Raw genomic sequence first — 12,991 nt, forward strand, 5'->3', positions numbered from 1 at the left:
ACAATGGAGGGTGAAGCAACTTGCTCAAGGTCACAAGAAGCTTCAGTGGAATTTGATCTCTGTTTCCCCTGGTTTATATGTGCTGCTCTAACCTCTAGGCTACTCCTCCAATTATTTTTGTTTTCTCCTATCTTGTGAATATCTCTTTTTATTATCAACAAAACAACTAATTTCTCTCTAAAGGTAAAAAAGAATTTGAGTGAACAGAGCCCAAAGTTCTAGTTGGCACAGTGAATGGTAAAATAACACAGAGTATGTAAACCAATAGCAGTTTATGAAGGAAATTTCTAGTGGGTCCTGTAGAAAGTGTCTTCTTTAAGGAATTAAGGAGGAAGGATTCTCTAGGAAGAGTGTTCCTAGACATATATAATAGCAGGTTCAAGATTTGGCAGGAGCCACCAGAAGGCTGGTGAGCCTGGGGGATTCTTCTCCATTGGAGAGGGCCCTACAAGGTCTTTCCCCCTCAAGAGGAAAGGCCCTTCAGCCCAAGAAAGACCAGAGAAATAGAAGAATCTGGAAAGAGGACTGTTCCAAGGATGCTGGGAAAGTCTTGGATACTGTCTGAAGAAAAGTCATAAAGATAAAGAGTTACTTGGCTTATGGAAAGGGGGTACCCTGTAATCCATGAGTGACTATATGATGTAACTAATAGAGATGTGAATCGGAACTGATATCGGATCCGATTCTGGTTCCGATTCACATCTCTAGTAACTAAAGCTGATGTGAGTATTGAGAGGAAGTTCATGTACCTGAGTTGATGGTGGAATGGAAATATTGTCAATCCAAGATTGAGAGTAAGAAAAGAAATGTAACATATTTCCTGAGAATATGCATATTGGAGTGCATTCTAAGACATAAGAAGAAGTCCTCTAATTTTTTGCAGTAGTTGTTGATAACTGTTAACTTGATATCACCAAAACTGCATTTTGGCTGAGAAAGTCTGTGAATCCTACTTACCATAAATCAGTGACTTATACTATCTTTTACCATTTTTGTAAATATTGATTGCTGGTATACCCAGAAATAAAAGTTTCACAGTTTGGAATATGCATTGGAGTGGCCCTTAGTTTGTGTATAGGTTGAATACCAGCATTAAACAATTTGTAAGGAACAGCAAGTTTCCCTGTCCAGCTAAAACAATTCTCTGTCCCACTGCCTCTAGGCCCTGGTCCACTTCAACACCTGCTTGACCCATTTACACAATTTGAATTTTATCTCAAGAAACTGGCACTAGGCCCACTCAGATGATAGACCATCTCACATTTTATGTGCCCTCTCTGGAAGGGGACCTACACTAACAAAAAGAGTAGAACAGTGGTCAACCAGGCTCATAACTGTGATATCGACCAAAGTAGCTAAATCCCAGATCCAAGAAAAGTCAAATTTGGTGAATATACCGCAGAAATCTAATCCTGTATTAATAGTTTCACATCTAACCAATCTCTTTGGTTTTATATGGAATCCCTCCAATTGCGGCAATACATAGGTAAGTGTTCTACCTCCTCTTGAGATCCAGAGAACCTCTGTTTTAGCTGGGTTTTATCCTAAGTTTTGAACAACTAAACAAGTATTCAGTCTCACCAGTGACTTAATCTCATTCAGATGACCAGTCTTACTCTGGTCATCCTCAGTATAAGCAACTAACTGTATGTCACCTGTATAGACATAGTAGAAGAAGCAATAACTTTCAATGAATAAGGCCAGGGAAATCATGTGTACATTAAACAATATATTCAGGCAGCATCATCTTTAGATCATGTTGCACTGATCTAATGAACAGATCATAGATCTTCAAAGCTGGTCACAAATGTATTTTTAGTTCAATATAAAGGTATCATCTACAACTTCTTGGTTTACCTTTATTTCTGCATTTCCAATTGGACCAACATGATAATCACACTAGTGTTTGAGAAAGAACCTCTTTCTCTGTCTTTCACAGCTCAGCTGTTTGATTCAAAACTAGATACCATTTTCTTGTCTTCACCACTCATTCAATTTTAACTTGATTGACTTATCATTCCATTTCTGATTTGATTTTCTCTATTTGTATTGCACTCTACATTATTTATTACATATAATTTGTTTTTCTTTTTACAGTCATAATCAATTCTTTTTGGACAGATAAAATATTGTATTGTAAAACTACTACTAATAATAACAGAAATTAGTATGTCATTATATGTTAGAGCATTGTATTATATAGATGTGGATTAGTTTTCTTCCAATAAAAATAATACCATAATTTCTATGTATTTAATATTCTTCTGCCAAACTAGGAAAATATTCATCATCAGTACAGTAGAGAAATTCTTCATCGGAAGAGCCATTGCTAATCCATCTGTGTGACAGCTGAATATTTTCACAGTCTTGGCGGTCATTAATCCATACAGTAATAATTTGTGAAATAAAAATCAATCTTGGGAGTGAAGCAAAGATTCTAGTTCTATAATAATAGGCTGTCTTCTGCAGTGAACCTCGGTAACCATGAGCCAAATACATAATGGTCTCAATTTGTATACAAGGCTTTTCTATAAACCTAAGCAAGTGATAGCAGCACCACAATAGTGTAGATCCATCCATCTCCATCAAGCCTAAAAATACTTTTGATATTGCAGTTCCCAAGACTGATTTAAGCAATGGTCATATTCTCATTCATTTCAGTTAACAAATAAGTTCAATATTCACAGATGATTTAGCAAACTTATGAATCAATATATAGACCACAGTAACATAATAACACAGTAGATGATAGCAGATAAAGTCAACCCAGTCTACCCAGTTGGTTCTCTACCATTTTGGTTAGATGAGTATATAAACTGTCACTCTTAAATCAACACCAACTCCTCCAGGTTTCTTTTTAACCAACCGCTTAACCCTGTTCTTACCACTGCTCTCTATAACCATCCTAAGCAGGTCTAAATTCTGTTACAGTATTGGAGGCCAACACTGTAACAGAATTTAAGCATGGAGAAGTAGTCTAGTAGTTAGAGCATTGGAAGCCAAGGTTCAAATTCCACTGCCATTCCTTGTAACCCTTCGCAAGTTATTTTACCCTCTGTTTCCTCATGTACAAACAGGGAGGATAACTGTGGGGCAGATGCAATACAGTGCACTCAGTCGAGTGCACTGTGTAACACGCAGTTGGAAGCGGGTTGTATAGCTGCGTCCACAGCCCCTTAGGCTAAAAGGGGATTAGCACCACCACTGTGCATCCAATGTGCTGCGAAACTAATAGCGCTCATCACATGCAAATGCATGTTGATGAGGCTATTAGTTAGTAGGGGTGTGCATTCGTTTTCGACATATTAGCAATCCGCAACATATATGTCCCTATTCGTCATATTCATGAGGTCACGAAATTTATGGCAAACCCCCACAAATACAACGTATCTAACGAATAAACCCCCCACCCTCCTGCCCCCCCCCCCCCCCTCCCAAGACTTACCAAAAGTCCCTGGTGGTCCAGCGGAGGTCCTGGCGCAATCTCCTGCACGCAGACTGTCGGCTGCCGGTATCAAAATTGCTCCCTCGTCCTTATATTATCTGAGAGACTCTATAACCAATTTACATTAACTTGTTCAAGTCCTTTCATGATTTTGTAGACTTCTATCATATTCCCCCTCAGTTGTCTTTTCTCCAAACTGAACAGCCCTAACATCTTTAGCCTTTCCTCATAGGGGAGCTGTTCCATGCCCCTTATCATTTTGGTTGCCCTTCACTGCACTTTCTCCAGTGCAGTTATATCCTTTTTGAGATGCGGTGATCAGAACTGCACACAATATTCAAGTGTGGTCTCACCATGGAGTGATACAGAGGCATTATGACAACCTTTGTTTTATTTTCCATTCCCTTCTTAATAATTCCTAACATTCTGTTTGCTTTCTTGATCACCACAGCACACTGAGCTGCCAATTTAAATGTTTTATCCACTATGATGCCTAGATCTCTTTCCTGGGTAGTAATTCCTAAGATAGAACCTAACATTGTGTAACTACAATAAGGGTTATTTTTCCCTATATGCAACACTTTGCACTTGTCCATGTTAAATATTAGAGATGTGAATCGGAACCAGAATCAGTTCCGTTTCCGGTTCCAATTCACAATGTAAAATTTTTTTCGTGAGGTCCAATCGTTTTTTTTTTTTATCTGCTACGCCCGAGCTGATAAAGAAAAAACCCACCCCAACCTTTTAAAACAGATCCCTTAGCTTCCCCCACCCTCCCGACCCCCCCCCCCCAAACTTTTTACAAGTACCTAGTGGTCCAGTGGGGGTCCTGGGAGCGATGTCCCCCTCTCGGGCCATCGGCGCCATTTTAATTAGTGGCAGCCGACGGCCTGAAAGGGGGACATCGCTCTCGGGACCCCCATTGGACCACTAGGTACTTGTAAAAGGTTTTTGGGGGGTTTGGAGGGTGGGAGGGTGGGGGAAGCTAAGGGATCTGTTTTAAAGGGTCAGGGTGGGTTTAGGGGTTGTTTCTGTGTGCCGTTTTTCATGCCCTCCCCCAAAATGATAAGAGAACCCCATGAACAATTTTGTGGGGTTTTCCTATTGGTTTCGGGGAGCCCCCGATTTCTGACGACTTTGAAAATATCGTATGATATTTTCAATTGTCAGAAAAACGATTCACATCCGTATTAAATATCATCTGCCGTTTGGGAGCCCAATCATCCGGTCTCACAAGATCCTCCTGCAATTCATCACAATCCACTTGAGATTTAAGAACTCTGAATAATTTTGTGTAAACCACAAATTTGATCACCTCACTCCTTGTACCCCTTTCCAGATCATTTATAAATATATTATCCAATATCCAAAATACTCCAATATCGTCACTCCAGTTAGCATTAACAGCTTATCTACGTGCAGATTATCTAGTTCGGATCACCATCTAATTTTTTAGATGATTACAAGGCTAACTTTTGTCTAGTCTGTTACAAAAAAAAAAAATAGCATATTACTTATTGCACATGTTATATGGTGATAACAGTCTCCCAGTTTATTTGTTCCAAATTATATACTCCTTGTTCTATGTAATAGCATTCTTACATGCATGTTAATGTTAATATGTATAACAGTCTCCCAGTTTATTTGTTCCAAGTTATATACTACCTGTTCTATGTAATTGCATTCTTACATGCATGTTAATGTTAAAATGTAAACCGAATTGATTTGTAACTCTGCTACATGAACTTCGGTATATAAAAATGCTAAATAAATAAATAATAAATAATATTAAAAAGCACTGGTCCAAGAAAGAAAGGTAGTGGGGTGAAGCCATCGGGAAGGGACGATTGCAACAGATGGTACCCTGTTATATAGTACATCACGATAGGGCGAGAGAACATAGTAGAAATGTCATCTTTGTGAGACTTTCCTCACTCCACTTTAAATCTTCACTGAGGTGGACTGTGCTGTTCATACATCTCTTTATGCATGAAAAACTGGCCTCTAAACCCTAAACCACCACCAACCTCAAGTTATGTAGCTGCTCCTCCTATAGAGATTAGGGATGTGAATCGTGTCCTCGATCGTCTTAACGATCGATTTCGGCTGGGAGGGGGAGGGAATCGTATTGTTGCCGTTTGGGGGGGTAAAATATCGTGAAAAATCGTTAAAAATCGTTAAAAATCGAAAAATCGAAAAATCGAAAAACCGGCACATTAAAACCCCCTAAAACCCACCCCCGACCCTTTAAATTAAATCCCCCACCCTCCCGAACCCCATCCCTCGCCGGAACATCGTTAAAAATCGAAAAATCGAAAAATCGAAAAACCGGCACACTAAAACCCCCTAAAACCCACCCCCGACCCTTTAAATTAAATCCCCCACCCTCCCGAACCCCCCCCACAAATAACTTAAATAACCTGCGGGTCCAGCGGCGGTCCGGAACGGGCTCCTGCTCCTGAATCTTGTCGTCTTCAGCCGGCGCCATTTTCCAAAATGGCGCCGAAAAATGGCGGCGGCCATAGACGAAAAAGATTGGACGGCAGGAGGTCCTTCCGGCCCCCCGCTGGACTTTTGGCAAGTCTCGTGGGGGTCAGGAGGCCCCCCACAAGCTGGCCAAAAGTTCCTGGAGGTCCAGCGGGGGTCAGGGAGCGATTTCCCGCCGCGAATCGTTTTCGTACGGAAAATGGCGCCGGCCATACGCGTATGGCCGGCACCATTTTCCGTACGGAAAATGGCGCCGGCAGGAGATCGACTGCAGGAGGTCGTTCAGCGAGGCGCCGGAACCCTCGCTGAACGACCTCCTGCAGTCGATCTCCTGCCGGCGCCATTTTCCGTACGGAAAATGGCGCCGGCCATACGCGTATGGCCGGCGCCATTTTCCGTACGAAAACGATTCGCAGCGGGAAATCGCTCCCTGACCCCCGCTGGACCTCCAGGAACTTTTGGCCAGCTTGTGGGGGGCCTCCTGACCCCCACGAGACTTGCCAAAAGTCCAGCGGGGGTCCGGAAGGACCTCCTGCCGTCCAATCTTTTTCGTCTATGGCCGCCGCCATTTTTCGGCGCCATTTTGGAAAATGGCGCCGGCTGAAGACGACAAGATTCAGGAGCAGGAGCCCGTTCCGGACCGCTGCCGTTCCGGACCGCCGCTGGACCCGCAGGTTATTTAAGTTATTTGGGGGGGGGTTCGGGAGGGTGGGGGATTTAATTTAAAGGGTCGGGGGTGGGTTTTAGGGGGTTTTAGTGTGCCGGCTCACGATTCTAACGATTTATAACGATAAATCGTTAGAATCTGTATTGTATTGTGTTCCATAACGGTTTAAGACGATATTAAAATTATCGGACGATAATTTTAATCGTCCTAAAACGATTCACATCCCTAATAGAGATATAAATACTTGACTACTATGAGGGCCTTATAGATAGGTTCTCTCTCTCTGTCTTCCCCTCCCCCTCCCACAATATTACAGCATTCTGATGAATCTAGGGGTTATTTTGGTTTATTATCTCTTCAGGGGTTACCTTGATTAGCTCAGTTCTTTTTGCCTGTGGGGGAGAGCAGTTTGTTTGAATTCTGGTCTAGGTAGGACTTCAAACGATGTCTAAGGATCATAGTGCCATTTCTGGATGGATATAAACCACCCTCTCTATAAAGATCCTTACCACGACAAGAATCCCTTGGTTGAAGGAAAAAAATTTAACACAATAGAATATAAATAAATAAATATATTATCCTCCCAGGTACATCCCCTGTCACTGATGCACACAAAACCTTCCCTGTACCAGTCTTTCAACTATGAATTCAATTTCTTTATGAGGGCAATTCATTCTACTCTCCTGTGTAGACAGGTAGCACTTCTGAAATGATCACAGATTTGGCTACCTTTCTCCATTTCCATGAATTGCTTTAGATCATTATAGGGACTTTAGGAAGAAATTGTGGGGTGATGTGACCTTCTTGCAAATCTCAGTCCAAAGACTGTTATAAGAAATGCTTCAAATGAAATGTATTTTGGAATAGTTAATGGCTTTCTTTTAGATAGATACTTTATTCTCACTGACCATGAGTGAAAGGAGGGAATTTTTGTAACTCACGAATGGAGACATTACAAATTAGCTACAGAATCTCCTTCACTAATGATTGAGCAATGAGAATAAATAAATGGCAAATGAAAAAGGATTATAATATATATGAGTATAATTTGGATCAAAATGATGTTAAATTAACTTCTAATGTGACAATTTTAGAATGTTTTATTTTGAATTAACCTGAAAGAGGTGCTTTTGGGATGTCACCAACCACTATGAAAGCAGTTGACTTTGACATCTGACCTGCGATGACTGATTACATTTATTTCTTCATTTCAATTGCAGAGCAGTGGCCTGTGTTCCAAAATCAAATAAAATATATTGATTTATTTGTTTGAATAGCTTTTGATATATTTATCTGTATACATGTATATAGAGATTTTACAACATATATATATATATATAGATATATATAGATATAATTAGAGATATATTAGAGATAATCATAAAGGTACTTTGAATTACCCCCCAACTAAAGCCTCACGCCTTTCCTCGACCAAAGACCGAGCTTTTTCAATAGCAGGTCCGTCTATTTGGAACAACATTCCTTCAAGCCTCCGACTAGAACCCTGTCTCATTTCGTTCAGAAAAAAACTTAAGACGTGGCTATTCCACCAAGCCTTCGATGATCCTCCAGACAATCCTTAGTCATCTTTTTCCTCACTTGGACGTAGAAGATTGAGGTCCTCCAACCATTCAAACGAAGGACTCTGGCACTCACTGGTTAAAGCATCTTTTGCTCTAACCCAAATTCCTTTTTGTATTATGTTTCTTTAATTACCTTCTGCCTTTACCTTTCTTCCAGCTTTTAAGCTTCCCAAGTTTTTTACTCCTTGTTAAATGTAACTTTACCTTATTCACTTCTCTTGTTAATTACTTTTATTTATTGCTTCAGTTATACCCTTGTTTTATGTAAACCGATCCGATATGGTTATTACTATGAAGGTCGGTATAAAAAAGTATTAAATAAATAAAATATTTATTATGCATTTTGATACTTGCAAAACAATTGACTGAAGAGGTGTTCATTCTGATATTGATCCAGAAGTTTGACAATTATGAACAGTTCATAATCTGAGTAAAGACAATCACAGAAAAACACATCCACGTCGGTGACAAATGACACTATTTATTGTAAATAACCAAAGTTGGATCAGCCCATCTTTAATAAGTTTAATTTTGTTCACATCTGTCTATACATTTCATCTGCTCAATTAAGGCAGCTCAGAATCATGGTTTGTGATATTTCAGGCTTGGAGCATCCAAGGCTGCTAGATCTAGGGAAGGACATAATGCAGATATACAAATTGCATGCACACCAAATGAGATTATTAGCAGAAGCCAAACGAAATTGAGAGAAAGTATGTTTCTGCATGGTAGACTGGGCATAAGGGTTGTGATGGAAAAGCAAGGTTGTTTAGGTTCCACAAGGGATCTTCAGTTTGCACATATGCCTTCAGATATGGCTTCAGGCATTATAATTCCACTATCAGTCAATGCAAACTGAATGAGGTTTTTTTTTTCTGTTATGTGGAATGAAAAAGTAGAAGAAGAAACTGATTTAAAGTGAGGCATCTAAGCAAGGGGCAGGAGATTTGAGTGCTGCTATAAGACAAGGCTGTCTTTACTTAGCTTCAGTGCTCCTTACCAATAATTCTCCCCATTTGTTTTATTTTTTTCGGGTGGGCACATCTGTAGATTTTTCTCCCCAGGTCTTGACATCCTTGCAATTTCCAATAGCATTTCTAGTCTTGGTGCCCTAAGCTCACCAATATACTGCAGTCAAACAGAGCAGCCCATCAATATACCCAGGAGTTATTGGTGGGGGTTTGCAGCTTTATGAGGACCTGAAGCTCTTCGCCTCGGATTACGACACAAGCTCTGTCATTACCTGGCTGGCAGATGAAAACTTCGGATTTCTTTCAGAACACAACCCCTAGCTCTCGTTGTGTCACTTCATCGGCAAACCAAGCTTCAAAGGTCCATATCACAATACATCCTTTAACTTTAAAATATGTGCTATTAGCACCAGTGTGCATTTTCTGTAATCTGAAAAATGGCTGGGGTGTAAAAGATGCATTCAGGGAGGACGTATAGAGCTATAACTCTGAGGGACACTGTTTTAAGAAAGGACAAACACGTATACAGTATATACCCTTTATTTGAAATGCTGTTTGTAAAATGTAGTAACAAGAATAGTTGAATTTATAACACCTGGATCGTGATTTTATAACATGTTCATGGGCACTGGATGTAGAATACAGAATGTGCAAATACAGAGAAAAGACAGAAATGCTTTAAAATATAAGAGGAAAAACAAGAAAAATAAACAGTTCAAAAACGAATTTTCAGACTCATGCATTGATTGCAACTCTTTGGTGCACAGAGGTAGCATTTTCAATATAACAAAATGTGTTAGGCATGCAATAACACATAGCTAAGTGTGTGTTGCAATGCATTTTTACCAGTTAACAATCAAAAGATTACTTCTGAGGTTCATGTGAGGGAAGGACTCTGAGAAAAAAAATCTTAATTATTATATACTTTAAATATAAATTAAAAGGGCATTATAAGGCCTCACTTGGTCTGAGGTAACACAGATGCTCCTGTTTGCCTGGGAAATGTAAAAAAAAATTAACTAAAAATATATTCTCATGTAGAAAAATCTCTTAATTTGGGATTAAGTATGTTCTGTTCTGTAGTTTGTTTTACTAAAAAAAAAACAAAAAAAAACAAACCTTGATCCAGACCTGGAGGCTAAAACAGCATATATGTATATTGATATATCTACATATTTTATATAGATATAGATATGTGTGTGTGTGTATTAATTTTAACAGCAGCCTCTCACTAGCCTGACAATTATTGGAATTGGGGTTTTTTTTTTCCTATTTGTATATCTTACAAGAGTTTATGTCTATGCTTCAGGTCAGTTTCACGATAAAGGATTCCATTATTATTCTTTCGACTCCTTTAAAATAACTCTATTAGTGTTGAGCCATCTACCTTAAGCAGCACATGACATGTACAAACTGTTGCCTGTAGGATGGCCTGGTTGTTTGATTTTCTGCAGTGTGAAGGTTGAGTTGACTCATTTTGCACCCAATTACTTTGCAGTAAATTTGTCGGATGATTCTTGTCGCGCAGTATTGATCCAACATGTCACCTTGAACTTGTTTATTGACACATCAAAGGCAGCCCCTGCTCAATTTACCACTTTCCAATCATGGCATTTATATGATGTCACAGGAGCTTCTTGTCATGTTTAGATTAGAGCCATTTTTTCCCACCCCCACCTCACCAATCACTTGAGGAGCGGTTGCCATTTTTCTCTGACCTTTTCTGAAACAGATGGCAGCTCATAAAATACATCATTAGCACACATGTCATTTTATCTTGCCTCAGTTGTTTTAAGCGAAAGGTATTTCTTCAACAAAAGAATTTTCAATTTCTGTATTGCAGACAGTTTTGTCAAACAGTTTTGCCCTGCAATGAAGTAAAGAATAAAGTACTCATTATGAAAATATATACTTTGTGAAATACCATGTGTGTGTATATATATATGCTGTATTATATAAATAGATACAGATATAGATATATTTGCAGAGAGCGAGAAAGAGGCAAGACAAACAGAAAGTCACCTATTCTAGGTTTTCAAAAAGATCAGGCTTTATCACAGAAAAAAAGAGCCTGCACATAGAAGCTTAGCGTGCATGCTAAGGTCATTTAACATGTATACAAAATTGTGTGCGATCCATTAAGGCCCAAGTGTGCACTTTGGCCCTGGATTAGTATACTCACGGGAAATAGAAGATGTGAAAAGCAAATTAGGATTTAGCAGGCACTTGATAAATAACATGCTATGTTCTCTTTCACATGCTATTTAGCACATTTTCTCAAGGAAATGTAACTGGAGTAAATATTTAGTGTAAGTGACATGCTAACGTAATACTGAAATAAGACCCTGCCCTTGGGGCTACCCTTCAAGTCTACAGCAAGGGTTCTGCATGGGATGGCCTACCCATGCCTCTCTCTTGGGTAAAGAGGCCTCTGTGGCCCGATGTACCCCACCTTCCACACACTGAGTCAAGGGCAAGGGTCTGCTGTGGTCGGTTCATGTGTACGGGGCAACAGAGCACATGAGATCAGCCAGCATCATTTTGGATTGCAGCATCAGTGAGTCAGGATGGAATTTGGCTCCCTGTGGCCCCTGTTTTCTTTGTGACTTCAGAATGGGTAGGCAAAGATATAAATAGAAGAGAGATTATCTTTGCTAGTGGTTAGAGCAGTGGACTGTGAACCAGGAGACCAGGGTTCAAGTCCTGCTGTCACTCCTTGTGACCTTGGGCAAGTCACTTTACCCTCCATTGCCTCAGGTACAAAACTTAGATTGTAAGCCCTCTGGGGATAGGGAAATACCTACAGTACCTGAATGTAAACCGGTGTGATATCTCAATTGAGATTGAATGTCGGTAAATGTTTGTTTGTTCAAAATCTTAAATCTCCGAAAGTTAAGAACATAAGAAAATGCCATACTGGGTCAGACCAAGGGTCCATCAAGCCCAGCATCCCGTTTCCAACAGTGGCCAATCCAGGCCACAAGAACCTGGCAAGTACCCAAAAACTAAGTCCATTCCATGTAACCATTACTAATGGCAGTGGCTATTCTCTAAGTGAACTTAATAGCAGGTAATGGACTTCTCCTCCAAGAACTTATCCAATTCCCCTTTAAACACAGCCACACTAACTGCACGAACCACATTCTCTGGCAACAAATTCCAGAGTTCAATTGTGCGCTGAGTAAAAAAGAACTTTCTCCAATTAGTTCTAAATGTGCCCCATGCTAACCTCATGGAGTGCCCCCCAGTCTTTCTACTATCCGAAAGAGCAAATAACCGATTCACATCTATCCGTTCCAGACCTCCCATGATTTCAAACACCTCTATCATATCCCCCCTCAGTCGTCTCCTCTCCAAGCTGAAAATTCCCAACCTCTCTAGTCTTTCCTCATAGGGGAGTTGTTCCATTCCCTTTATCATCTTGGTAGCCCTTCTCTGTACCTTCTCCATCGCAACCACATCTTTCTTGAGATGCGGCGACCAGAATTGTACACAGTATTCACAGTTCTTCACCGATTGCTTTGAAAGTTTGACACAACGTTGCATTCGAATACGCGTGTGTTTTTATATACCTATATTATATAGATATCACACCTGTTACAGGTAAAACCATGCTTTTTTGGAAAAACAGCACCATCTGTGGGACGTAAAAGCAACACATGCTATCTACAATATAAATGGGTTCTGACCGACGGACCGCAAATGCGCAGTAGAGAGCAGCTCTACCGCGCATGTGCGGACCATAGAGCTCTGCGCTACGTGCTGAGTGTCACAGAGGGGAGGAGGAAAGGGCAGACTAGTCACCGCTCCGAGAAACCGCTCAGCCCGTTCCTCTGCC

The sequence above is a fragment of the Rhinatrema bivittatum genome, chromosome 1 (assembly GCF_901001135.1).
Source record: "Rhinatrema bivittatum chromosome 1, aRhiBiv1.1, whole genome shotgun sequence".
Lineage (NCBI taxonomy): Eukaryota > Metazoa > Chordata > Amphibia > Gymnophiona > Rhinatrematidae > Rhinatrema > Rhinatrema bivittatum.